The sequence below is a fragment of the Equus quagga genome, unplaced genomic scaffold (assembly GCF_021613505.1).
Source record: "Equus quagga isolate Etosha38 unplaced genomic scaffold, UCLA_HA_Equagga_1.0 HiC_scaffold_4238_RagTag, whole genome shotgun sequence".
Classification (NCBI taxonomy): Eukaryota; Metazoa; Chordata; class Mammalia; order Perissodactyla; family Equidae; genus Equus; species Equus quagga.
This window is the reverse complement of record NW_025793757.1, coordinates 981-28247: the sequence shown is the minus strand read 5'-3', so window position 1 is coordinate 28247 and position 27267 is coordinate 981. Positions and strand designations below refer to the sequence as shown.

General features: G+C 40.9%; 1 long non-coding RNA gene across 2 annotated transcripts; it reads right to left on the bottom strand.

Annotated features, from left to right (window-relative positions):
• Positions 1-1683: 1683 nt before the first annotated feature.
• On the bottom strand, positions 1684-26937 carry LOC124232278 (uncharacterized). 2 transcript variants are annotated; one of them, XR_006886810.1, is made up of 4 exons: positions 24740-26937; positions 12390-12502; positions 3049-3596; positions 1684-2214 (listed from the first exon to the last, which is right to left on the bottom strand). It is a non-coding gene; the product is annotated as an uncharacterized LOC124232278 (long non-coding RNA). The 2 variants fall into 2 exon arrangements; XR_006886809.1 differs by having other exon boundaries at positions 1684-3596; positions 24740-26935.
• Positions 26938-27267: the final 330 nt, after the last annotated feature.

Here is a 27267-nt window from a genome sequence, read left to right as displayed (position 1 = left end):
TGGCTGTTTGCCGGTTTCACCCTCAAACAATATTTCTAGTCAAAGGCAATCCTTAGGAAATAGACTACTTTTCTATGACGCCCTCCTGATTTTATCACAGTATAAAAATGATGTTAGCATAATGTTCTAGTCTATGCAAAATTTGCTTTATTTTCTCACAGAAAGGATAATCAATCTGAACTCTATATATTTCCTATACTGTTTTTATTCATTTTAAACTAACATTGTTTTCATAAATGTTTGAGAATGTGAAAATGTAAACATTTGCGTTCAACCAAATTGAATTATATAATCAAAATCTTCATGAAAAGAATTGATTTTGGACTTCAGACATGCTGCAAATTATGTGAATCTGCAGAGGTACTCTAATCAAAGTATGGAAATTCTAAAAATGTAATTTTTTATGATAATTTTAATATCAATAGTGATTGCAGATTATTTAAGGATGCTTAAATTTCTAAAAACTCTTGCTGACTTTTATATTTGAAAGTAATGACTAATTTTTAATAGAAAAAAATTTCTAGGAAAATCAGAATTCCTAAAACAGAGAGAAAAAAATTACTGAATTATCACAATGTAGTTTTTTTAACCCAATAGTTTTTACTTATATGCTTGCCTATACACAAACATATTCTTTAGAAAACAAATCAAAATGGTAAAATAATGTAATAGATACATTGTTTTATAATGTTATTTAAGATTTAAATTTACATTTTCAAATATAAATGCTATTGGACATTGTATATTATATATGTATATGTTTAAATATATACAGTGCTATAATACCATCAATAAGTAAAAAGCTTAGCTGTGATAGAAAGGAGAGGACTGACAGCTAAGGAAAAATTCTCACCTTAGCCTGTAGTCTGGTCTCCACAGGAGGAAATAAAGAGTTACTCTCGCCTGCTGTACACTCTGAGAAAGTGAGAACTTTACATTGCCTCACCTAGTGCAAACTCTGACTCTCAAATGTCTACTGCTTTGCTTTCATGTCACGTTTTACCATGATCCTGGGTTGTTTCAAGAAGCAACAAGGAATCTTCACTTCAAGAATAACTAATAGAGGCCAGCCCGGTAGTGTAGCGATTAAGTTCTTTCCCTCTGCTTTGGGGGCCCAGGGTTTGTGGGTTCGGATCCCAGCTGTGGACTTACACATCACTCATCAAGTCACGCTGTGGCAGTGTCCCACATACAAAATAGAGGAAGACTGGCACAGCTGCTGGCTCAGAGCCAATCTTCCTCATCCAAAAAAAAGAATAACTAATAAATTTAATGATTATTATTTTAACTTCTCTTTATTTTAAATATTTTATTGTTACTATGTTTAATGACACAGCCAAGACAGCAACTGTTCCAAGACAACAACATCTTGTTTTTGTGACCAATCTATCCTGATGACTCTTTTTAATATTGCTCTTTCCCAAATTTGCAATCATGAAACTGTTAAGATGTCTTTTACAGCTAAAATATCTTTGGGGTTTCCTGGGCAGCCATGGCGAAACACAAGATTTGGTTCTTCATCTTACAAAGGAGAGGCAATGAATACAACCAGATTCATATGGCATTCTCTAGATTAGCACTGTCCAATAGAGCTTTCTGAGACAGTGGAAATGTCCCAGATCTGCACTGTCCAATACTATAACTACCAGCCACGTGTAGGTGTTGAGCACTTGAAATGTGACTAGTATGTCTGAGGAACTGAATTTTTAATTTTATCTGATTTTAAATAATTTAATTTTAAATAGCTACATGTGGCTAGCGGCTATTATATTAGATAGCACAGGTTTAAAAAACTGAAAACTCATACGAGAGTGATTTTGTTTACCAAACCAAAATATTAAAACCTGAAAATGTCAAAAGAAAACTTCAGTCTTTCTAGTTGAATTACATATAAGTAACTTGTTATTTATATAAGTGTGTTTCAGTGGTTATATACTTTTCAGGTTCAGAAAAACCATGCTCCCAGACCCTTATACAGTGAATAAATCATAAGTATTATATCTTAATAGAGGATTCTACTTCCCTCCATTCTGTATGCTGATTATAAAAATTAACCAGAGCAATTTAGTCATATCAACCACAGGCTGGTTTGTAATTTTTCTGCTTACATTTGCCTACAGGTCCTTTCTAGAAGCGCCAGATCAGAGGTTGAGTTTCCTGGAAGAAATATCATAAAGTCTGAAAGGACACACCAGGGAATCTTGATTATGGACCCTATAGGGAATGAAATGATAAGTTGAACCGTGGCAGGACAAACATCAGCGCAGACATGGTTGTCAGGCTGCATGGAACAGCTGAGTCAGGACTGCCAGCACATTCCTCCTCCAGAGCAGAGGTCGGCGTGGAAGTGACTGCTGAACCCAAGCTCTTTGGATCAAGTTCAGTACCTATAAATAGGCCTACTGATTTACATTTTCTTTTGTTAACTACTTTAAATTACAAAACATTTTGTTTTTTAAATGACCATCCCAATTCTCCTAATTCTGGGATAGACTTTGTATAGATAACACATCTGTTGGACTCAGTAAGGCTGGAGGAGCCTTAGGATATGTAACTAACTGAGTTTGTGCCCCTTCCCTGGATACCAGGAGGTCCCTTCTATTGAAGTTTTCTGCTAAAAATCCCACCAGCTCCAGTTATGATAAGATTCATCCGTGGAAATTAAATTTTGCTTCTGACGAGCTCACAATTAACAACCTCATCAGTAAAAATTACGCCATCCAGGATGATAAGTTTTCTGTGAAGCCAGTTAAAATATCGCTGATCGTGCCACGACACAGGAAATGACTACTAACACTCTTTCTCTCAACTGATCCATCAAGGAAAATCTCTCTGCTCTCCTGTGTTGTAATCTAAGGCGTATTTGGTCATAACGCCTCTCAGACACTTGAGAAGGATACTTAGACAATTTACCCAAATTACAGGGTACACCTGTCATGGCTTCCCGTATTTGTGCGACAGCGTTATCACTACAAAAGTTGGGACTCAGAGAGAGGAAGGGGTGTGTCACCTGGGAAAGGTTCCTCCACCATTAAGGAGCATTCCTACCTCTCCGCTGGTGGCGTCTCAATGACCTGGCTCTTATATCCATGTGCCTGAGATCATGGTTCCAGTACTCCGTGTGTGCGTTTCGTCCTCTGGCTTAGGATCTCTGATTTGGAATGCTGCCTTTGAAACTGTCCCTAACAAAGGCAATGACAGCAAGTGAAGCTGTGTGGACTGTGTCACTATACAGGTTCAGCAAGAAAGCCTTGTCCTAGTTGCTGCCACGGTGCTGGAAACAGACGCACTGTAGTTAACGCTGACAAGACACAGCAGCGTTTGAGCCCTGCCTAATACCTCCTTTTGCGTTTGAGTAGATGCTTCAGGGGAGACAGTGGTTCCTTCATAAAAGTCAAGAACAAGTCAAGTGGTCGTCCCAGGTGGGAACAGCCAACCAATGGGAAGTTTACAGCTGAGCACCAGACAGGAGGCTGTTAGGGGACGTTCTGCGACGTTGGCTGTGTTCTCCCTGCAGCTGCGTCAAGTGCATTTTTAGCACGGTCTTAAGTGGTGCTGCACCACCACTATTCTGTTGGTTCACAGGCTAGAAGATTCTACAACAAAAGAAACCAAAGTGACCTAAATAAACACATAGAAATTGTGTGAGACTGTCATGTGAATCAAAGATAGCGGCATAGACCTGAAATCTGGGAAACTGCCTGTGCTCTCTGCGGTCACCGTGACGCTGTGGGAAAGGGAGGGCTAAGAGAGGGGATGGTAGAACACTTTCCACGGGCAGCAGCATTTGCCCAGGGATGTACAAACTGAACCTTGTATTCCATGGCGTGGGGCCGATCAGTTAACGCTGAGGAAGGACCGTGAACTTTGAGTGACCCCCGTACTCCAGCCCCTTGCAGGACCTAAGTGACCAACCGATGACAGGACTTGCTTCAGCCACCTCTACACAGGTCTGCAGGCTCCTTTGGTTCTCTCCAGGGTGCTGGTATCCAACGCTTAGCACAACCACTTTTTTGGTCCTTAAAAAAACCCTTTGATTTTTTTCTCGGAGAACTACTCAGTGAGTTTCTTCTCCGGTGTGTGTTTCCCTGCCTGGCAAGTGAATACACTCAGCTTTGTATTCCCTCTACCTGTGGTGGTCTTTATTTCAGTCGTTGAAAGACACGTGGCCGCTGTGTTAGACTGCAGGGCCTTCGCTCTGTGGGTGAAGGGAGGAGGGCCCATGACAACTGAGGTTCAATTTCCCATTTGCCAGAGGGATGGGGCTCGGAATCTGAAAAGAGTTTCTTGCACCTTATGCACACTATGGACTGAGTTTGTTGATTGAGATTTGCTGTTCAAACTCACTGTGCAATATAAAATGAAAAATAAAACCTTTCTCTTCATCTTCAACCCTTGGCAACTTCCCAGTGGAAAATATAACAGTTTCTTACATAGGGCCTTATGTATGACCGTATTTTTTTCTGAGATGGGATCATGGTATTTAAATTATTCTAAACATTGCTTTTTTATTGAACAGTATATGTGGGGATCTTTCCATAGAATCATAGCCTACCAACTTTAATCTTTATAGCTGTATAGTATCGCACTGTATGCATATAGAATAATTAACCCATCCCCAAATTTGTGGACATTCAGATTGTTTCCCTCTTTTTAACTACAAAAAAACAAAGCTACTTTTCAAAAACTGAGACAAGCAAAAACTCAATAGAAAAATAGGTAAAAAGAGACCAGAAAAACACAGGCAAACGGGTGTTTTTTTTTTTTTTTTAGGAAGATTAGCCCTGAACTAACATCTGCTGCCAATCCTCCTCTTTTTGCTGAGGAAGACTGGCCCTGAGCTAACATCCATTCTCATCTCCTCTACTTTATATGTGGGACTCCTGCCACAGCATGGCTTGACAAGCAGTGCATAGGTCCACACCAGGGATTTGAACCAGCAAACTCTGGGCCACCGAAGCGGAACATGTGAACTTAACCACTGCACCACCTGGCGGGACCCAGCAAATGGTTTTAAACATACAAAAAGATTTTCAACCTCACTCAACCTACACTATAGAGAAATGTAAATGAAAACTACAATAAGATACTAATAACACCTTACACCTATCAGATTTACAAAAATCCAAATGTTTGACAATGCACTTTGTTAACGAGGCTGTGAAGAAACAGGCACTCACATATTGTTGGTTGGGACATAAAATGGTGCAACCACTTGGAGTGAATTTGGCTAACAAACTTCCATATGCATCTACACTTTGATTTAGCAATACCACTTCTGGGAATTTACCCTGAAGACTGACCCCCACAAATATGTAACAACTCACGCACAGGGTTATTCATCATGGCACGATTTTTAACAGCAAAAGATCAGTTCCAGTGCCTGTTAACAGGGAACTGATTGAATAAGATATGGTACATCCAGACAGTTGCACTGGTTTGTTGATTCTGTTGATTTTTCTACGTTAATCATATTGTTTTTCACAAAATGACAGCTGATCTCTTTACTTCCAATCCCCATATTGCTTATTGCATTTTCTCATAGCACTGCCGAGCATCCAGTATAATTTTAACGGGTAGTCATGGGGGTAGACAAGTTTTTATTTTCCATTAATCTTCAAGGGGATGCTTCTAAAGTTTCTCCATTGAGTTATTATTTTTTTAAATTCACTGTTGGATTCAGTTAGCTAATATTTTATATTGGATATAAAAATATATGTTATATATGATATCAGCCTAACTGACTTTTTAAATAATGTCCTTATCCAGTTTTTGGATTCAGAGTTACACTAGCCTCATAAATCATCTTGGCAGCCTTTGCTCATTTTCTATTTTTTGAAACACAGAGTATGTAATAAGAGTATCCATCCTTTGAAAATTTGGCATACCCCGCCTGTCAAACTGTCTCGGCCTGTGCTTTTTCGGGAGAAGTGCTTAATTGCAATTTCATTTTCTTTAATGCTTATTGGTCTATTCTAATTTTCTCTTTCTTCTTTCATCAACATTAGAACTTTTTATTTTTCCAGAAATTTATCCATTTTTTGGTGGGTTTTAAAATATTGGTGCATATTTACTATAAAATTATTTTACAGGGGCCGGCCTGGTGGCGCAGCGGTTAAGTGCGCATGTGCTGCTTCTCGGCGGCCCGGGGTTCGCCGGTTCGGATCCTGGGTGCGGACATGGCACCACTTGGCAAGCCATGCTGTAGTAGGCATCCCACGTGTAAAGTGGAGGAATATCGGCACAGATGTTAGCTCAGGGCCAGTCTTTCCCGCAAAAAGAGGAGGATTGGCAGCAGTTAGCTCAGGGCTAATCTTCCTCAAAAAAAAAAAAAAAAGAAAAACATTAGTTTACAGTTTAAATCTCATTTTTGTTTTCAGTTATTTCTCCTTTTCTACTTTCTCTAGTTGCTTCTTCTTTGTTTACTTTTTCCTTTCTTTTTTAAAAAATCTTATTAGAGTTCTGTCTTACTGTTTTTGACGAACCAATTTTGGTTTTATTCATTTTCTCTGTCATCCTTACTCTTAATTTCATTGCTCTCTACACATTCCTAAGTGACGGACGGTACACAAGGGACTTGTCTTTCTGCATTATTTGAGTCTTAAAACTACTTACATATAATTTTATAAAAATACAATGAATTATAAAAAGAAAAAACTGATAGGGGGACGTAATTGTCACTCAGCTCCAACAGAACAGTGAAACATTTCAATCAGTGAAATCAGAATTGCTGACGTTTTGCCTCCTAACAGTGACGCTTCTCTTCTTCTTATTGTGTTATGTATACAAGCATGGTGACAGAGTTTCCAATCAATTAGCGTGATGCATCGACAAGTGTTTAGACCATGGGAGAAGGAAGACAGCAGTTGATGGAAGATGACTTGTTGGTAAAGGACTAGAGAATTAACGAGGCGGCTCTAGAAGAGTTTTAGAGTTGTTTAAGTTCACTTTTTTGTTTCTCTTTTAAAGCTTTCATTATAAAAATTTTTAAGCACATAGAAAAGAATAGTATAATGAACACAAAAAATCTTACTTAGATTTAACAATTGTTAATATTTGGGCAAATTTGCTTCATTTTTTGTTGTTATTATTGAGGTATTTTAAAGCAAATTACAGTATACTTTCTTACTTTGAAATAGCCTAGTAAGTATCTCCAAAAAAATAACGATATTTTCCTACATAACCATAATACTATTGTTCCGCTTAAAAAATTTAACAGGAATTTTTTAAGATACTGCTCAGTCCATATTCAGACTACCGTAATATTCCTCAAGTGGCTTCTACAATTGTCTTTTTAATCAAGATCTGATCAAGGATATATGTTACATTTAATTCTTAGGACTCCTAAACCTCGATCAGTCTAAAACAGCCTCTCTGCCTCTCATTTTTCCCCATTACAATGACTTGTTGAAGAGGTCAGAACGGTTGTCTTATAGAATGTTTCAACTTCTAGATTCACCCGATTGTTTCCTTTTGATATCAGTTCTTTTGTTCTTCTTTCTCCTATATTTCCCAAAAATGGTAAGTTAGATCTAAGTCTTAATTGGTCTGATTTTGAATATTTTGCCAAGAATCATTTCACAGGCGATGCTGTTTATGACATACTGCATCACATGGGGAGGTACAGCGTGTGGTGTTGCCCCTGTTAGCAACGCTGGGAGTGACCCGTGTGTTAAAGCGGTGACAGCGTCTATTGAACAGTTATGTTTATCACGGGATAATATGACACCATGCAGACAGAAAGTGCTGCATCAGACTTTCACCTCATGGTTTTGGTATCTGCTGGTAATTGTCTGGATCAACTATTTCGTAAGGGTTGATGAAACTCAAACTTCTTTGTTCTATCATTGGTCCTACATTTATTAGCTGGCATTCCTCTCTACAGAAGAGCTTTCCCTCATCACTTGGGAATGTCTGTTTACTCTGAAATACATTTCTTACTGGAAAGGTAGGATAAATGCTTAATTCCTTCCATCTAATTAACAATTTCCTAATAATGGGTTAGTGGAAATTATCCCAACCTTGGCTCGTTGAGTCCCCTTCAGCTTGCTTCTGTGTCTCTTTGACACAATCCTGTCTTTAAAAACCTGTTTTTTATTGGAGGGGGTGGGGGGAAGATTAGCCCTGAGCTAACATCTGCCGTGAATCCTCCTCTTTTTGCTGAGGAAGGTCGGCCCTGGGCTAACATCCGTGCCCATCTTCCTCTATTTTATGTGGGACGCCTGCCATAGCACGGCTTGATAAGCAGTGTGTAGGTCCACACCCAGGATCTGGACCAGCGAACCCCGGGCTGCCAAAGCGGAACGTGCGAACTTAACCGCTGCGCCACTGGGCTGGCCGGTATTTGCTTTTTTTTGAAACGAGTTTCCCCAGTCCTGCCTTGCCCATTCCCAGCTCAGGTGGGAACCAGCTGTTTCTGCGAGCCCCTACTCCTTTTCGTAAGGACTGGTACTGAGAGGTCAGGACCCAGGCGCACTGTGCTGTCTGACCCTCATCCTTTCAGCGCACGTACCCCGTCCTCCCCAAACAAGAACACCACTGGGAGCTTTGGTTCACGCGGCGTTGCCTGCACAAGCTCTTCCCCACGCACTACATCAATGTGACCGTTTACTGAGAAGCGTCAATCCGGTAAAACTCAAACATGGAGTGATTTGACTCCTTGTACCATCCCCGCCTTCAGCTTGCTCTGAAAGCCTTCCTTTCCCAGGCCTCAAGGCCATTTGAGGCCCCTATCATTGCATGTCCATGTCTTTTAGTCAGTGGAACGATCCAGTTCAGTTTAACTCTATTTTCATATCTAATGCAAAGCAACCCCCTCCCTCCTCACAGGACGGGCAGCGGGGACCTCGTGTGAGGCGAGGTCTGCTGACTGACTCCCTCCTGCTGGTCCCACTTCCAGGTTCTGCTCCTCGGGTGCTGGAGAAGGAAAACAGAGGGTGAAGAAACGCAAATGTCTTTTGTTTTTTTGAGGTGATTCATTTCTTTATTGAGATATAATTCACACATCATAAAAACTCTCCATTTTAAAGTGTACAATTCAGTATTTTTTAGTATATTCACAAGGTCGTGCAACCAACACCACTATCTAATGCGAGAACATTTTCATCACCCCAAAAAGGAACCCAGTACCCATCAGCAGCCACTCCTCAATGCCTCCTCACCCCCCAACCCTCCCCCTACCCCAGCCTTAGGCAACCGCTAATCTACTTTCTCTCTGCATTTGCCTATTTGGGACATTACATATAAATGGACAATACATATACTATGTGGCCTTTCATTTCTGCCTACTTTCACTTAGGATATTTTCAAGGTTTATTATTCACGGCTGAATAATTCCATCATTCCAATATATAATTATTGGATTGCAACATATAATTATTCCAATATATAATAATATACATTATTATCCAGCATTCCTTGGCTGGATCACATTTTATTTGTCCATTCATTAGCTGAGGGACATTCGGATTGCTTCCTCTTCTTGGCTATTATGAATAATGCTCCTGTGAACCTGACTGTGCCAGGTTTTGTGTAGATGTATGCTTTAAATTCTCTTGGGGATATGCCTCAGAGTGGAATTGCTGCATCATATACTAACTCTCTGCTTAACTTTTTGAGAAAGTACCACACTGTTTTCCAAAGCAGCTACAGCGTTTTACATACCCAGGAGCATTGGATGAGGGTTCCAACTCCTCCACATCCTCACCAACACTTGGTATTTTCTGTTGGCTTTTTTGATTTTCAAATTATGGCCATTCCAGTGGGTGTGTGTGATGTCTCAATGTAGTTTTGATTTGAATTTCCCTAATGACCCAGGATGTTGATCATCTTCTCATGGGCTAATTGGCTATTTGTATATTTTCTTTGGAGAAATGTCTCTTCATATCCTCTGCTCATTTTTAAATTAGGTTACATGTCTTTTTATTATTGAGTTGTAAGAGTTCTTTACATATTCTGGATATTAGACCCTTATTAGATACATGATTTGCAAAAAAAATTTTCTCCCATTGCTTCGATTGTCTTTTTTTCTGTCTTAATAGTCTCCTATGAAGCACAATAGTTTTAAATTTTGATGTAATTCAGTTTATTTTTTTTTCTTTTTTTGCCTGTTTTTGGTGTCATATCTAAACCATTGCCTAATCCAAGGACAAGGGCATGAAGATTTATTCCCACATTTATTTTGTAGACTTTTATTTAGATTTGATTTTATTTAGATTTTTATTTAGGTCTTTGATCTTTTTTGAGTCTTTTTTTAACATTTAAATTGACTTTATTTTTTAGAGCAGTTTTAGGTTTATACCAATTTTTTATGTATGGTGTAAAGTAGGGATCTAACTTCATTCTTTTATACGTAGCTACCCAATTGTCCCAGCACCATTTGTTCTATTTCCTCACTGAATTATCTTGGCACCTTGTTGAAAATCAATTGAGCATAGATGTTTGGGTTTGTTTTTTGACTCTCAATTCTATTCCATTGGTCTATACGTCTGTCCTTAGGCCAGCACCACCTTGCTTTGATTATTGTAGCTTTGTAGTGAGTTTTGAAATCAGGAATGTGAGTCCTCCACCTTTGTTCTTTTTTTCCAAGATGCTTTTGGCTTTTCTTGGTCCTCTGCCTTTCCATAAGAATTTTAGAAGCAGTTTGTCAGTTTCTACAAAGACGACGCCTGAAATTTTGATGGGGATTGCACTGAATCTGTGGATCAGCTTGGAGAGTAGTAGGTCAGACAACAACAAGTCTTCCAGTCCATCTACTTAGGTCTTCCCTAATTTCTTTCAACAACGTGCAGTGCGCAAGTCTTCTACTTCTTTTGTTAAATCTATTTCGAAGTATTTTAGTCTCGTTGATGCTATTATAAATGGAGTTGTTCCCTTAACTTCATTTTCAGAGCAAATGTCTTTTTCCTGTACTGGGAGTAACTGGAATCTCCTGCTGTGGCTGTCGGTTTACCTTGTAACGCGGACTGACCACAGAGGCCTCCTGTGGGCAGGCATCCACGGCCTAGCTCTCTCACAGGACACGTGTGCTCTCTGGAGGGCCCTGCAGGCCTCCACAGAGCACAGAGTTCCCCGCTCCAGGACAGTGAGCTCCAGGTCCCAGATTCCAACTTTGCTACTCAGCCTCTGCCCCACCGGCCCATCCCACAGCCTCCTTCTGGGTTTTCCTCCCTGTGGCATGCATCCTCCTGGGTGGGATTCAGGAGAGAAGCTCAACCACAGCTAGCTCGCATTGTGCTCCCTTGTCAGGTAAGCGCTTACCTTCCAGATACTGCAATTTACTATAAAGGTATAGTAATTACAGTGCTGTGGAAAGGCACAGGGGTGGAAGGAGAACCTGACAGAACCCACAGAGAATCCAGAATATACGTCAAAAGTGAATTACCCACTTTTTGGGAAAAGGATAGCACTCTCAACGAAAGGTTTCAAAACAACTGGTTGTTGATTTTGAAAAAAAATAAAATTAGTTTCCTACCTCACACTTCACACAAAAGTAAATTCTAGGTGTACAAAATATCTAAAGGTTGTAAAAACCAAAACTTAAAAAAACTAGAGGGAAATATAGAATATTTTTATGACCTTGGAGAGGGGAAAGATTTTTTTAAAAGAAGAAATAATAAGCATAAATCAAAAAAGAAAAGATTGGGGCTGCCCTGTGGCTGACTGGTTAAGTTCGCGCCCTCCGCTTCAGCAGCCCAGGGTTTCGGCGGTTCGGATCCTGGGCGCGGACTTGGCACCACTCGTCAGGCCATGCTGAGGTGGCGTCCCACATGCCACAACTAGAAGGACCCACAACTAAAAATATACACAACTATGTACCAGGGGGCTTTGGGGAGAAAAAGGAAAAATAAAATCTTTAAGAAAAAAAAAAAGGAAAAGATTGATAAATCTGATCATGAAAAGACACCATTAAGTGAAAAATCACACTGCAGACTGGGAGAAGTATTGGCTGCATATAACTGATGAAGGATTTATATCCTGACTAAAGAAAAATTTCTAAAAATCAATAATAAAAAGACAAGCAGCCCATCTGAAAAGTGGCCCAGGCAGAAACGGAGATCCGAATTGCCAGTGAACACGTGGAAAGATCTTCAGCCCCGTGAGGCCAGGGAAATGCACATTAACACCATAAGGAAATAGCATTTTACACTCTTCAGATTAGTAAAAAATTAGAAACTCTGGAAATACACAGTGTTAGTGTTGGACACTCGTATTCTGCTGGTTATTTTTGAGATCTTTTTGTCAGTTGAAGATGTGTATACACCAAGACCTCGTAAATGTCACTAAAGAAACTTGCACACATGCATCAGGAGAGGATGCTATAAAAATGTTTATATAGCAAGGCTAAAAAAAACAGCAAACAAAACAAAACAAAAACTCTGGAAACTCACCAGATGGCCATCAATAGGAGATTAGATAAATGCTAAAACATTCCTACGGTGCAATACCATAGAGTAGTTAAGATAAATTCACTGGAGCCATCCTGTTTATCCATAGGATAAATCTAAAAAAAAAAAAAGAGCAAGTTGCAGAAAGGTACCTACAATGTGATAGCCTTCATATAACACTTAAACTATGAACACAATACTAAATATTGCTAACGGGTACATTTATATATATAGGAAAAACACAACAGGTGTGGCAATATAAGCACCAAATTCAGGAGGGAGGGAGGGAATGAGATCAGCTGGGCTGTACGAGGAGGTCATCACAGTTTCTGTTCTTGTTTGTGTGCCTGAAATACCTCACCAGAAGCAAACAAAAACAAAATAACTCCCGGTATTGTGAGAGCTCCAAATTCCAGTTTTTGTAAACTCTTTTATTCAGTTCTAATTTCAGCCTACTGCTTCCAAAAAACGTTGTCTACCCTCAGCCTGGTGACACTGATCAGTTTCTACCTCGAACCTCATGACTAAGACTCTCCCTTGTCTTGGGGAAGCCAAATACTTGCTTCTAGTTGGCAAGTCCATACAGGAATTTCTTCCCACTTTACAGCCAGTGTTTTCTTTCTAAAATATTCCAACCTGTTTGCCTAATTTTCAAAGAAAGGGGCATTCACGAGCTGGATACAGCAAACCTTTGGGAACATGGGTTCAGAGTGGGGGGTGTCAAATTTCCTCATCAGCCAGCTTTAAGACTACTGAAACGGAGTCAGGATTATCCAGTTCCAGTTCTGACTCTGTCCCTAGCCAGGAGTGCAAGACCATGGGTGAATCCGTGAACTGCGCGGGCCTTCGGCTTCCTCACAGTCAAACAGGGGTGGTGGAGCAGAGGATCTCTAAGGTCCCTTCCTGATCTAACTTTCCACGATTCTAAGGCAGGATTGATTTAAGGCTCTGTCAAACCTTCCTTGGCTCTGAAGTTTCTCTCTTCTCTCATCGCCATCATGCCGGCTGGATAAACACTGGTGATCTCAAATCTCTGGACTGGAGGGATGCTGTATTCTTCACATGCCCAAGTTGCAAGTACAAAGAGTCAATTTACCCCACCTGCCATCAGGCAAGTGTCCTGGCTGCTCCTCGGGGTAGAGACTAGCACTGTCTTTGTAACTTACACCAGCACTCGTCTGGTAAATCCCTTGAAGGGGCTCATAGCCTCTTTGCGGTAAAATTCTCCTGCTTTCCCCTGGTTGGCACTAAGAGGAGTCTATTTTCTGAGGTATGGCACAATTACTTCCTGTTGATGGAGATACTGTATTATCAATGGACAAAGAGGGCCCATTTGAATTTATACAAATGCCAAATATTAAGTTCAGTGGGAGTAAGAACGGTCAGCTTCTAGTCAAACCTGTCAGTTACAACAGTTGGCAACTACCTGTTGCAGTCAGGAATTACAGGTTGAAAGCAAGTAAGGTCAGTTTAATTCACGTGGTGTTTAAATTCAAAAGAAAGGAGACGGGCAAGCCGAGTTTAAACATTACACAGTTAATAGCAGGGAGGGTGCCTCATCCCAGATGACTCAAAATGCCAGTGCAGTGTGGGAAATGATGGAGAGAAATGCAGTGCGGCCAAGTTCTTGAGAGAAGACAGTGCGAGGTAAGTTACATAGCTAAATCATGCACGAGCAAAGGCAAATTTGGGGAACTCACAAAATCCAAATACATTTGAGGATATTAGTTTAGTGACTGTGAACAGACTAATATTGTGTATTCTATGTTTATTTAGAAATTAGATGAAGCAATAAGAAAAACTAGAAAATATGGCATAAATATAAGTAGATTATCTGAAAAGAAGAAAAAGGACTTGAGTTATTGCAAACAGTAGAAGGCAAGAGAATTTCATCCAGGCATAGAAAGCTCTAAATAAGACTAAGCAGGAAATATGGCAAATACACATCTTATAGTTAAAAAATTTGCTTTCTTAATGCATCATTTGACTTGTTAAATGGTAAGCTGGCGGAGTAACAGATTCCACCTCTATTTCAAGCACTACCTGATACAGTTAATGTGGCAAAAACAAAAACAGAAGAAACACAATTGCGCAATTCTGGAGTCGTCGTCAAAGGTTCCCACGTACGACAGGCAGGCAGCACCCCGAGATTTACAGTCGATGGTTGGAATGATTTCATCCTTAATATAAGGGAACAAACACAGGCAGGAATGTGCTGCTGTTACTAAAGCAGACACAGTGGGTAAGTTTCACTTCCACATTCTGATCTAGCTGATGAACTCTTCTCACTTTGCCGGATGACCGTGAAGTGTGTGTGTGTGTATGTATATGATGGCCCACATGTCAAATTACTCCTACTTTTGGAAATATCTTTAAAACTCTAAATGACCTTGTTAAAATGGAAAGACTTAGGATTGCTTGAAATTATTAGAATAAATAAACCCTTCCAAATGAGAACTAGTCTAAATCAATATTCTACTTCTGAGAGTGGGTTTGTCATAATGGTGAGTTTCAGTTTTGTTTATTTGGTTTGGCTCAAGAACACTCCCTTCATTCCTTCTTAGTTTTCTTTGGCCCACCCACACCTACTAAGTGTCCCTTTTGATAGTCCATCATTGTAATAACTGTATAGTCTAGTAATTTCTGTTTTCCCTACTAAACTGACTCCCTTGAGGGTAAAAATTGTATCTTTTCAGCTCTGCATACCCAGGGGCAAGTCAAATTCTGGCAAAGGAGAGGCTATTAGATAATGGACAAAATGAAAGCAAATTGCTCCCTCACTTGGTTTTGCATGTCTCTAAATGGTTCTTTGCGTTTGGTTGGCTTGATTGTGCCGCTGGCACAAGAGTCCACTTGTGAATTGGCATGGACCATTGTTACTTGAGAGACCGCACTGATGGCAGTTCAAAAGAAAATCCCCAAACTAAAGCTCTATGTCAGGTTACCTACTTTTTGGCATGTGGCCTTTGTCCTTAGTAGATATAAGGAATGGTTTTCAAAACGCCTGAACAGATCCAGATTATGACACTTTGGGCAACAGGTAAGGTTTAAAGGGCTATTCAATCATTTCTTTTGCGTCAGAGCTGGCTACAGAACCACCTGGGTTGGTCATGCTTCTCGTGGTAAGAAGGCTGACTTTCATACTGCCTTTGTTACTGAGAAGTGGGTTTTTGTAATATCAGTTTCACTAGTTGTGACTACATTGGAAACTGAAGTAGCCTCTCCATTAAAGATGAAGTGACCTTGGTGCTTGTGACTAGGCTAAATGACTCATCTGGGTCACACAGTGAATTGACAGCTATGAGAGCACCTCTGACTCTACCAGTTCTCCAGTAACTGCCATCAAGGTGTCTACAGAGGGGCACACCAGCAGCATAACACCTTGCCAGGTGGGGAAACCCATGAGAGGAAGGCCGACACCTGTATTGTCTCCTTCTGTGGGTCATACTGACCAGGTACGTCAAGCAGAGAGTAATTGTACTCCAGGGAGTTGTTATGAACACGATTTAGCAAAGTAGTTTCTAATCTCCTGCTTTCAACATATACAAAAGACACACCCCGCCTTTGCCCACACTCTTCTGTAAAACACACCACTACTCCAGCAAAGAGACTACCTGTTACCCAAGAAGCGCAAAGACTACCTGTTACCCAAGAAGCGCAAATCCAGATTCCATATGGGCTATGACACAGACGTTGATAGTATGTATTGCTGCTGTTCTTCCTGAATTTTCATTTAAGTAGGCATAGTATATTTTCTTTTTCACTGAGATTACTGAAGAAGATTAAATAAGGCTATCTAATTAGATGTAAGTACCTATTACTAAAGTATTTAGGCTAACCTAGACTGGAAGATAATGCCTACCTGAATCATAGGAAGAGAAAGAAATCTTCTTACCCAGAATTTAGTGATTTCTGTTTGTTAGGGCATGCTGTCAAAAATATGCTATCAAATCGTTTAAGAATGACTTTTTAAAAAAATACATGTTTGCAGAATAAAATGAAGAATTCAGACTTAAGTTAAAAAAATGAACCATAATTTTACCACCCAGAGAGAATCACTTGCTAATATTTTGGTGTATTTGCTTCCAGAAAGCTTTCTATGCCCAAACCACATTTTCTATATGAACTGATACCTAAGACAGGCATCTGTCAATCAGTTGCTGAGTAAAATACAATCAGAATATAGATAACAACAGGTATGGCTGAAGATAATTAATAAAAAATCATCCTCAAAACTGTTGGAAAAATCAAGAAAACCCATAAAAAACCCATAAAGTTTTTAGGCCCTTGGTATGATGGGATGAATATAATGTCAGCAGTTCCTTTTTAATCCTCCTAAATCATATTTGGTAAAGATTAAGTCCACTACTTAAGTGTTTAGTCAGAGAACACTAGAATAGCAAGAAACCTTAGAGGTTCGTGTATAGTCTATGCCCCCATTCTGTAGATAAGAAAACCCAGGCCAAACAGGAAGCATGATTTGCCAGGGATGCTCGGCTAGTTTGTGGCAGAACCAGGAGTAGATTTCATCTCCTGACTCCAAGGTTCTGAAAATAGTGTAGAATGTAGAGCTCACGATCCCAAGAGAACTTCCAAAGATCTCACGTACTACAGATTGATGGTGTTCACCTGCTCCACTTTACTTATTCTGCCTTCAACCAGACTCTTCCAGTTATAATAATGAACCTAGGCAATGGTCATCGATGACTGCGAACTTCATAAAAAGGGACAATTGGAAATGATGTGCCTCCTATGGATGTATGATGCAGCTTTGCCAAAAAATTCAAACCAGGGGCTGGCCCCATGGCTGAGTGGTTAAGTTCACACACTCTGGCGGCCCGGGGTTTCCCTGGTTCTGATTCCAGGTGCGGACATGGCACCGCTCATCAGGCCATGCTGAGGTGGCGTCCCACATAGCACAACCAGAGGCACCTACAACTAGAATATACAGCGGTGTGGGGGGGGGGGGGGGGGGGGGCTTTGGGGAGAAGAAGAGAAAAAAATAAAAAGATTGGCAACAGATGGTTAGCTCAGGTGCCAATCTTAAAAAAAATAAAAATTCAAACCTGAATCAGAATAAAGCATACAGCACTATCAAGTATCTAGGGGATAGAAGAACATGCTAGAGACTCCCAGGAACACAAACAGGAAAATCTAGAATGTGGGAAACCTAAAGGACAGATGACTTGGTATCTTCAATAAATAAATATCAAGGAAAAATGAGATTTAGAGGGCAAATCCATGTAATAAAAGAGACCTAAGAGACAAATGAATCAAATGCAACGTATTGGCATTGTTTGGATCCTGATTTGAACAAATTATAAAAAACTTATGAGAGAGGTACATTAATACCAACCTTACAGAAATAAAAATGATCATAAGGGAACAGTATGAACAACTGAATGCTGACAAATTAGATAACTTAGATGAAATAGATAAATTCCTAGAAAGACACAAACTATTGAAACTGACTCAAGAAGAATTAGAAAATCAGAATAGTCCTATAACAAGAGATCAAATTATTAATGGAAGAACAAAACAAAACTACCCACAAAGAAAAGGCAAGGCCCAGATGGTTTTGCTGGTGAATTCTGTGAAACATTAAAAAAAGAATAAATGCCAATATTTCACAAACTCTTCCAAAAAGAATAGGAGGGAATACTTCCCAAATCATTCTGTGTGGCTGGCATTATCCTGTTGTCAAAAACAAAGAAATTCCAGTAAAATTAGAGACTAATATCCCCTATGAATATAGACGCAAAAGTCTTCAACAACATAATAGCAAATAAAAATTCAGCAACAGATAAAAAGAACTATAACACCATGACTGAGTGGGATTCCTTCCAGGAATGTAAGGTTGGTTCGATATTTGAAAATTAATGTAATACACTATATTAATAGAATAAAGGACAAAAAGCCACATGACCATCAAAATAGATACAAAAAATGGCTTTGACAAAATCTAAAACTCTTTAATGACAAAATACTCAACAAACTAGGAATAAAAGAGAACAAACTCCATTGGACAAAGGCCATATAGGAAAAGCCCACAGCTAACACCCATTTAAGGGTGAATGACTGAATGCTTTCCCACGAGATCAGGAACAAGACCAGGATGTCCACTCTCATGACTTCTATTCAACATTGTATTGGAGGTTCTAGCTGGGAAAATCAGGGAAGTAAATGAAATAATAGGGATGCAGATTGGAAAAGAAGAAGCAAAAAAGTCTGTACTTTCAGATGACATGATTTTGTATACAGAAAATACTAAGGAATCCACTAAAAAACTAACAAATGAGTTCAGTAAGGTTGTAGAATAGCAGATCAACATGCAAAAATTAATTATACTTCTATACACTTGCAATGAACAATGTGAAAATGAAATTAAGAAAACAGTTCCATTTACAATAGCACCAAAAATAAAACATATAGGGATATATTTAACAAATGAAGTGCAGAACTTAGATTATGAAAACTATTAAACATTACTGAAAGTAATTAAAAATGATCTAAACAAATGGAAAGACATTCCATGTTCATAACTCAAAAGACTTTATATTGTTAAGATGGCAACACTCTCCAAACTGATCTAAAGATTCAATGCAATTCCTATTAAAATTACAATTACCTTTTCTGCAGAAATGGACAAACTGATTGGAAAATTCATATGGAAATTCAAGGAACCCCAAATAGCCAAAACCACCAGAAAACGAAAACAAAGTTGATGGACTCATATTTTCTGATTTCAAAAACTTACTACAAATCTATAGTAGTCAAAACGGTATGGCACTGGTGTAAGAATGCAGATATATATCAGTGGAATAGAATTTGGAGTCAAGAAATAAACCCAAACACTTATAGTCAATTGGTTTTACACAAGGATGCCAAGACAATTTAATGGAGAAAGAATAGGCTTTCCAAAAAATAGTGGTGGGACAATTGGATAGCTACATGCAAAAGAATGAGTTTGGACCCTTGCCTCATACCATGTACAAAAATTGACTCAGAATGGATCAAAGACCTAAATATAAGAGCCAAAAGTCTAAGACTCTAAGAAGAAAACATTGGATTACATAACAGTTTCTTAGAAAGATACCGGAAACACAGTGACAAAAGAATAAATAGATAAACTGGACAATAAAATTAAAAACTTTTGTGCTTTGACGGGCATCAACAAGAGAGTGAAAAGACAACCCATTGAATAGGAGAAAATATTTTCAAATCATATATCTGATAAGAGACTTAAATCCAGAATATATAAAGAGCTTTTATAAATGAATAATAAAAAAGACAACACAATTGCAAAATGAGCAAAGGCTCTGAATAGACATTTCTTTGATGAGATATACAGGATGGCCAATAAGCACATGAAAAGATGCTTGACATCATTAGTCATTAGGGAAATGCAAATCAAAACCACAGTGAAATACCACTACACACCTAACAGAATAGGTATAATAAATAAGACAAATAATAACAAGTGTTGGTGAGGACGTGGAAGAAACTGGAACCGTTATACTCTGCTGGTGGGAATGTAAAATGGCACCTTCACCACGGAAAACATTCTGGCCATTCCTGAAAAGGTTAAACATACACTTATAATTTATCATCAGCAATTCCACTCCTAAGTATATGTCCAAGAAAAATGAAAACACATATCAAGCGGCCAGCCTGGTGGCATAGCGGTTAAATTCGCATGTTCTGCTTCTTGGTGGCCTGGGGTTCACCAATTCAGATCCCGGGTGTGGACATGGCACCGCTTGGCAAAAGCCATGCTGTGGTAGGCGTCCCACGTATAAAAAAGTAGAGGAAGATGGGCATGGATGTTAGCCCAGGGCCAGTCTTCCTCAGTAAAAAGAGGAGGATTGGCAGTAGTTAGCTCAGGGCTAATCTTCCTGAAAAAAAACCCCAGAATCATGTCCACACAAAATGTTGTAGTAGAGTGTTTACAGAAACACTATTTGCAATAGCCAAAAAGTGCTTTGGAAAAACTCAATGTCCATCAACTAATGAATGGATAAATATAAATATGAAGCATTACCAATAGGGGTACTGATAGGGTGTTACTGATACTGGCATTGTAGGTGGGAAAGTATGAATTCTTATCTTTTTTTTTGAGGAAGATTAGCCCTGAGCTAACATCCACCACCCATCCTCCTCTTTTTTGCTGAGGAAGACTGGCCCTGAGCTAACACCCATGCCCATATTCCTGTACTTTATACGTGGGACGCCTGCCAAAGCATGGCTTGACAAGTGGTGTGTAGGTCTACATCCAAGATCTGAACAAGTGAACCCCAGGCTGCTGAAGTGGAATGTGCGAACTTAACCGCTGTGCCACTGGACTGGCCCTTGAATTCTTATCTTAACAAAGTGCACTCTTTTACCTTGAGATAATGTTTAATGCACTGTTCACTTTAATGGTTAAAGCAGATTGACGAAATAATGAAAAGCAATAGGATATACTGGAGTACATGAGGAAGCCATTCAGTTTAAAACTAATTCAGCCTGACCTTGTTTTTCCAGAAAAGCCTGATGTGGCCTGTTGAGCATGCATTGTACATCTGCTTTAAACATTTACAGTGTCTCAAAGCCAAGAATGATGCCCTCAAAGATGGGGATGCTGCCTCCCCCCAAATCAGCATTTCTTTTAGGATAAGCATCTCTTCCCAGAAACTAAGGGTTAATTACAGACCTGCTGTGTTCACCTTGTGACCACTAACCTGCTGTGCCAGCAAAGCATCTCATGACTGTTGTAAAAGAGATATTCCTGTCCCACGTGATGTACATCCTTTGTTGCAAGACCGTGTGTAACACCTCTGTACACCCTGCTTCTGCAGAGTGCTTCCTTCCTTGGAGAAGGAAGCCCCCAGGCTACAGTCCTCAAAGCTGGCTCACAGAATAAACTCATCCCAATTTTGATTTATAGATTATGGATTACTTGCCTGGACAAGATGTACAATCTATGTTTGATGGGCCATAAGTGAGGCTTCTTTAGTTCAAGCTGACTCTGTGTTGAACCAGAATAGCTACCCTGTATGTCCCAATATGTGAAAATCTTGTCAGTACTGAAGACTTTTTAATTGTATAGCTTAAGTGGGTAAATTGTATGGTATACGAATTATATCTCAATAACTCTGATAGCAAAAGAACTTTGAGACACGGACATTTGAAGATTGACAGCAGATGATACCAGGAATTACTTTTTACGTGTGTAGTGATGTTGAGGTTATATTGAAGCTGGGTACCTGAGGGTCACTGTAAATATTCAGTAAGAACAGGATTACCCCTTGACCTTGTTCCCAATAGCATCACAAATGAAAAGACGTTAACCTTGTCAATTTGCTGTTTTCTTGTTTAACCTGAGGGGTGACTCAAGGGTCACAAGGATTTTTGAGCTTGTTTTGCAGAAGAAAAGAATGCCTTTAAGCAAGTTAGGATCACCAGATAACCAGCCCTCAGCTGCCACTGATGCCCAGAAGTCTGATTGCCCAAGGGCTTATCTGGAGTGAAAGAAACTCAATTTCCTATTTGTTTCTCCAAAACTCCTTCTCTCAAGCCCTTAGCTCTATAAAACCCAATGCTCTCTCCTTTTGTTAAGGCAGATTTGAGAGAACCTATGTTGCCAGCTTCTTGTTTTGGTGAATTCGAATAAACTTCCTCCATCTCCAAGCACCATAGCTCAGTGATTGGCTTACTGAGCACAGGGCACATGAACCTGAGATCAAGAGGTTCGGTATCTATCTTTGTAAGAAAAGAATCTTATCTCCTAGAAATGCTACAATATTTGTAGATGAAATAGTTAAAAAATTATTCTCTTGGGGCTGGCCCTGTGGCCGAATGGTTGAGTTCGTGCGCTCCCCTTCAGCGGCCCAGGGTCTCGCCGGTTTGGATCTTGAGCGCCAACACAGCACCGCTCATCAAGCCATGCTGAGATGGCATCCCACATGCCATAACTAGAAGAACCCACAACTAAAAATGTACAACTATGTACCACGGGGCTTTGGGGAGAAAAAAAGGAAAAAGAAAATTATCTTGACCCTACCTATCTCTTGAAGAATCACCCCAATTTTCTGCCCCCTTACCCTTACAACCAAATCTTCCTCCAAATTATCTACTCTTCCTGTCTCGAATTGTGTACCTACCATTCTCTTTTGAACCCATTCCAATCAGGCTTTCATCCTCACCATTACAGTCCATCAGCAATTGACTTGGCTGCTTTTCCTGGTTCCCTCTTATTTCAGTGGCTGCTCTTTCTGTCCCCTTTGCTGGTTTCATTACCATCTCAACCCCTAAAGCTAGAGTTGACAAATAAAAATGGCAACCAATAGGATATATTGGAGTATATGAGGAAGCCATTTGTTGTAAACCTAATTCAGCCTGACCTTGTTTTTCCAAAAGGGCCTGACCCTTGGCCATTGAGCATGCATTGTATATCTGCTTTAGACATTCCCTATGGCAAGAACAAAGGCCTTTGAGATAAAGGTACAACTTCCCTCCCCCTCCCAACATTGGCGTTTCCTTAAAGATTAAGCATCTTTCCTTAGGCTAGGAACTGATTGCTGTGCTCACCTGTGACCACCCAGCTCGAGATAACAGACTTGCTTCCTGCTGCACCTGCCAAGATAGCAGACCCACTACCTGCTGTGTCCATCAAGCGCTGTGCCGACAGGGCAATCTTGTGACTATTGTGGGAAGGACATTTCAATCACATGTGAAACAGCCTGTTTGGGGGTATATAACCACTCTGTATACCTCACTTCCTTGGTGCCCTTTCTTCCTTCGGGAAGAAAGGCCCTGGGCCATGGTCCTCAGATTTCAGCTCAGAATAAACTCTCCCAAATTTTCATTTATAGATTGGTTATGGATTATTTTTGTTGACAGAGTGCTCCAGGGCTTGGTCCTTGGGTAACTCTTTCAAATCTGTCTAGACTTAGTATCTAGATGATCTCATGGCTTTAAATACTCTCTACATGCTGATGTCTCCCAAATTTACACATCCAGCCTAGAACCTTCTTCTTTTTTTTTGGTGAGGAAGATTGGCCCTGAGCTAATATCTGTTGCCAATCTTCCTCTATTTTGCATGTGGGATGCCACCACAGCATGGCTTGACAAGCAGTGTGTAGGTCTGCGCCCAGGATCCAAACCCACAAACCCGGGGCCACCAAAGCAGAGTGGGCAAACTTAACCAATATGCCATTGGGCCGGCCCCTGGACCCTTCTTCTTATACAACTTACAACTTATAGATATACAAGCGAGACTCATATATCTAACTGCCTTCTTGATATCTCCATGTGTTAACAGGCATTTCAAACTTAACATCTCCAAAATTTAATTTCTTCTCTCTTCCCATCCCCAACCTGCTCCTCTCAGTGTTTCTCATTTCAGTAAAGTGCAATTCCATTTTTCAAATTGCTCAGGCCAAAAATCTTGGAGTCTTAACTCCTCTTTTTCGCACACTCTACCAATTAACTCATCAAACCCTGTGTGTCATCATGTCTGAAAATATGGTGACACTTCACCCCTCCACTGCTTGCACGTTCCCCAGCCACCACTGTCTCACTTGGGAGTACTGTGTGGCTTCCTAAGTTGTCCCCGTCTTGCTCCCCTACAATCTGCTGTCAAAACTCCCTACTCCCCTACATTCTATTCTCAAAACAGAAGCTACAGTGATTCTTTCAAAACAGAAGTCAAATCATGTACTTCTCTGCTCAAAACCTTCCAATGGCTTCCCATCTCCCTTAATAAAAGCCACAGTCCTTACAATGCCCTTTAAGTCCCTACACAATTTGGCATCTTGTTACCTCTGACCTCATTTCCTACTTTTCCCCTCCCGTCCTCTGCTTCTGCCACTCCGGCCTCCTTTCTGTTCTTACAATGTAGTAGGCATCCTCTTGCCTCAGAATTTTTGCACTTGCCACTCTGTCTACCTGGAAAGTTCTTCTCCCGGATAAAGGACATTTCTTGCTCCCTCGCCTCCTTCAGATCTTTGCTCAAAGTTTGCTTCTTAGTGCTCCCCCTTGTCCTATTTAAACAGAAATCTCTTTCCCTATCCTCAGCACCACTTTCCCTGCACCGCTTCATTTTTTCCCCAGAATACCTATCCTACTTGACAGAGTATGTAATTTATCTATTACTTTATTTTCTATCTCCTCTCCCTGAGAACAGGGACTTTCTCCTGCTTTGCTAAGTGTTTGGCACATAGTTGGTATGCAATATTGTTGAGGGTATGAATGCTCTTTATAATGCACTTATTCTCTCGGCCTCATTGTTTAACCAGCACTAGCTTCACGGGAGTTTGGCGTATATCCCTGAAAGAGATGAAACTGACTGAACAGAAACATCGTCCACTCACTCAGACTGTGGCATCTATCTTCGTAAGGGAGCCCAAAGCACAGAGTGGGAATTCTGGAGGTTCAGGTTTCAGCTGCAGCCTTGGTACCAATCAGCCATGGCTGGCAAATCATTTTCCTTTCTGGCCCTGAATCTCCTCATCTGCCAAGTGGAGATCGTTGCTTTGAATGATGTCCCGGGACTTCTGAGAACGTAAAGTGAAAGAGGAAGAGCTGAGTCGGGAATGATGGCCTCACTAACGTCCGTATCACACACAAAGACGTACTTACCCGGCACTTTATACTTTTTAAAGGCAACGAACAGACCTGAATTCAAACCACAGGGTTCTGTTAGGGACCTCGGAACGCAGTTTTGCTGTTAAGCCCCTAGGCATACCAGTGATGTGACAGTGAAAGCTGTTGATGTCAGCCTATTCTTTTACGTGTGAACTGTTTTCTTTCAATATCCTTGAACAAACCAGCGAACAGTCAGGGCCACGGATGCCCAGCTCCCATGGGAGTTGTTTCCTAACCACTTCCGTGTATGTGTGGTTGGTTAGCGTCCCCTCAGCCCATCTGTAACCCAGAAGGTTGATTTTCTCACAGTAACATGTGGTAACAATTGGCTCACGTTTATTTTGGATTCAGTGACATATCGTTAATTTACACAAAGCAGTAGTACAACGCCTGGCATATCTTACAGCCTCCATAAGTGCTTTCTATAAATGGAGCATGTATTGACCTTCTAGTCCCAACTGCAGTCCTTCCACCATTTTACTACCGACAGTTGAGGATCTGAAACAGTATGGATTTCTCTACTTGGTTTCAAAAGCTTCCGCAACGTATGGAAAGCAGAGTTTCAAAGAGATATTTGACCACCCATGTTCATAGCAGCATTACTCACAATAGCCAAAAGGTAGAAGTCTCCTAAGTGTCCATCATGGTATGTACACACAACGGAATATTATTCAGCCTTAAAAAGGAAGGAAATTCTGACACATGCTATAACACGGAGAAACACTGAAGACATTATGCTAAATGAAATACGCCAGTTGCACAAAGACAATTACTATATGATTCCACTCATATGAAGCACCTGAGTAGTCAAATCGACAAAAAGTAGAACGGTTGCCAAGAGCTGGCAAAAGAGGCTTAGGAGAAGTTGTTTAATGGCTATAGAATTCCACTTTTGTAAGAGGAAAAGAGTTCCTGAGATGGCTGCACAGCAATGCAAACGTACTTAACTCTACTGAAGGGTACACTTAAAAGTGGTTAAGATGGTAAATTTTATGTTATGTGTATTTTACCTCTATTAAAAATTTTTTTAAAATCTCCATCCTATTTATCAAACCTGACTTTCCAGTCCTGTGGTTGGTCTTTTCCCCCCATTTCAGTTAGACTGCTGTCTTCAGTGAACTCCCAGTGTAACACCCACTCCCTCTCGAGCCTTTGTCCTACGGTGTTTCTTCTCTGCAATGCTCTTTCACCGTTACCGTCCAGTTCCAAAAAGTTGCTTGTGCTTTCGCCCGAAAGATCGGTTATCTTTTCCAGATCAAACCAGGAGTCACAGCCTCCAGGTCGTCCCTCCTCTTTGAGACCACACTCCTCTCCCTTTCCTGCACCAGAGAGGGGCCTACACCGGCTCTGTTTAATGCGGTGGCTGAGTCTCTCCAACTATCTCTTCTACGCGCGAGCATCAGGGGCAGCATGTCAGTTCTCCTCCCGCATCCCGCGCCCAACACACATGCACGCCAGCAGCACGGAGCTCGGCGCACAGGGGCTCCAGGGACAACTCGATGGTCCGCACGTCGAGATGGAGGAAGAGCGGTCTCCCCGAGGCCGCGAATAATCTCACACAAAAGCTTTCCACGGCAAATTCCCGCGAGCGCACGGGCCTGACGCGGCAACTGTGGTCCTTCAGCATCCTTTAAGGCGGCCCCGTCACTCGCACCGTTTTCTACCCTGGGAAACCTTTCCCCTCACAGCATCCGAGAGAAAAGCGAGCGGGAGGACGGAAGCAGCGCTTTTTGTGGAGATCCTCAAGGAAGAAACAGACTCCAGCCGGCCGCCTCGAGGACCTCCGAGGCCTACACGGGCCCGCTCCGCTTGAAAAGGGGCAAAAAACCGTTAAAAATGTGTGTTTCCGGCCGAAGCGTCCGCTGCTACTTCAGATAGGAAGGGAGAACGGAGGCCAGCGAGGGACGGGAAGCCGCAGGACACAATTTCCTTCATTCAAATCGCTCGATGGGGGGGCGGGGGGGCGGGGGGTGGGGGTGGGACCACGAGTAACCCGGAAGTGAAAGTCGGCTGCCTTCAGGTATTAGAGCCCGGACCGAAGGAGTTTCCGGCCAGACTTTTACCCAGGCTTTCCTGGTTCCACCCTAGCTCTCCTCAGCACACTCCCGACTTTCTGGTGCTCTACTGCCGTGGCGGCTTAGATCCGATCCTCCTTGCCCAGCCTGAGTTTTGCCGCAACTCCCCAGAAGGCCCTACTGAACCTTGGCCACCCTTGTCTGAAATAACCTTTACCCTACGGGTCCCCATCAGGGTC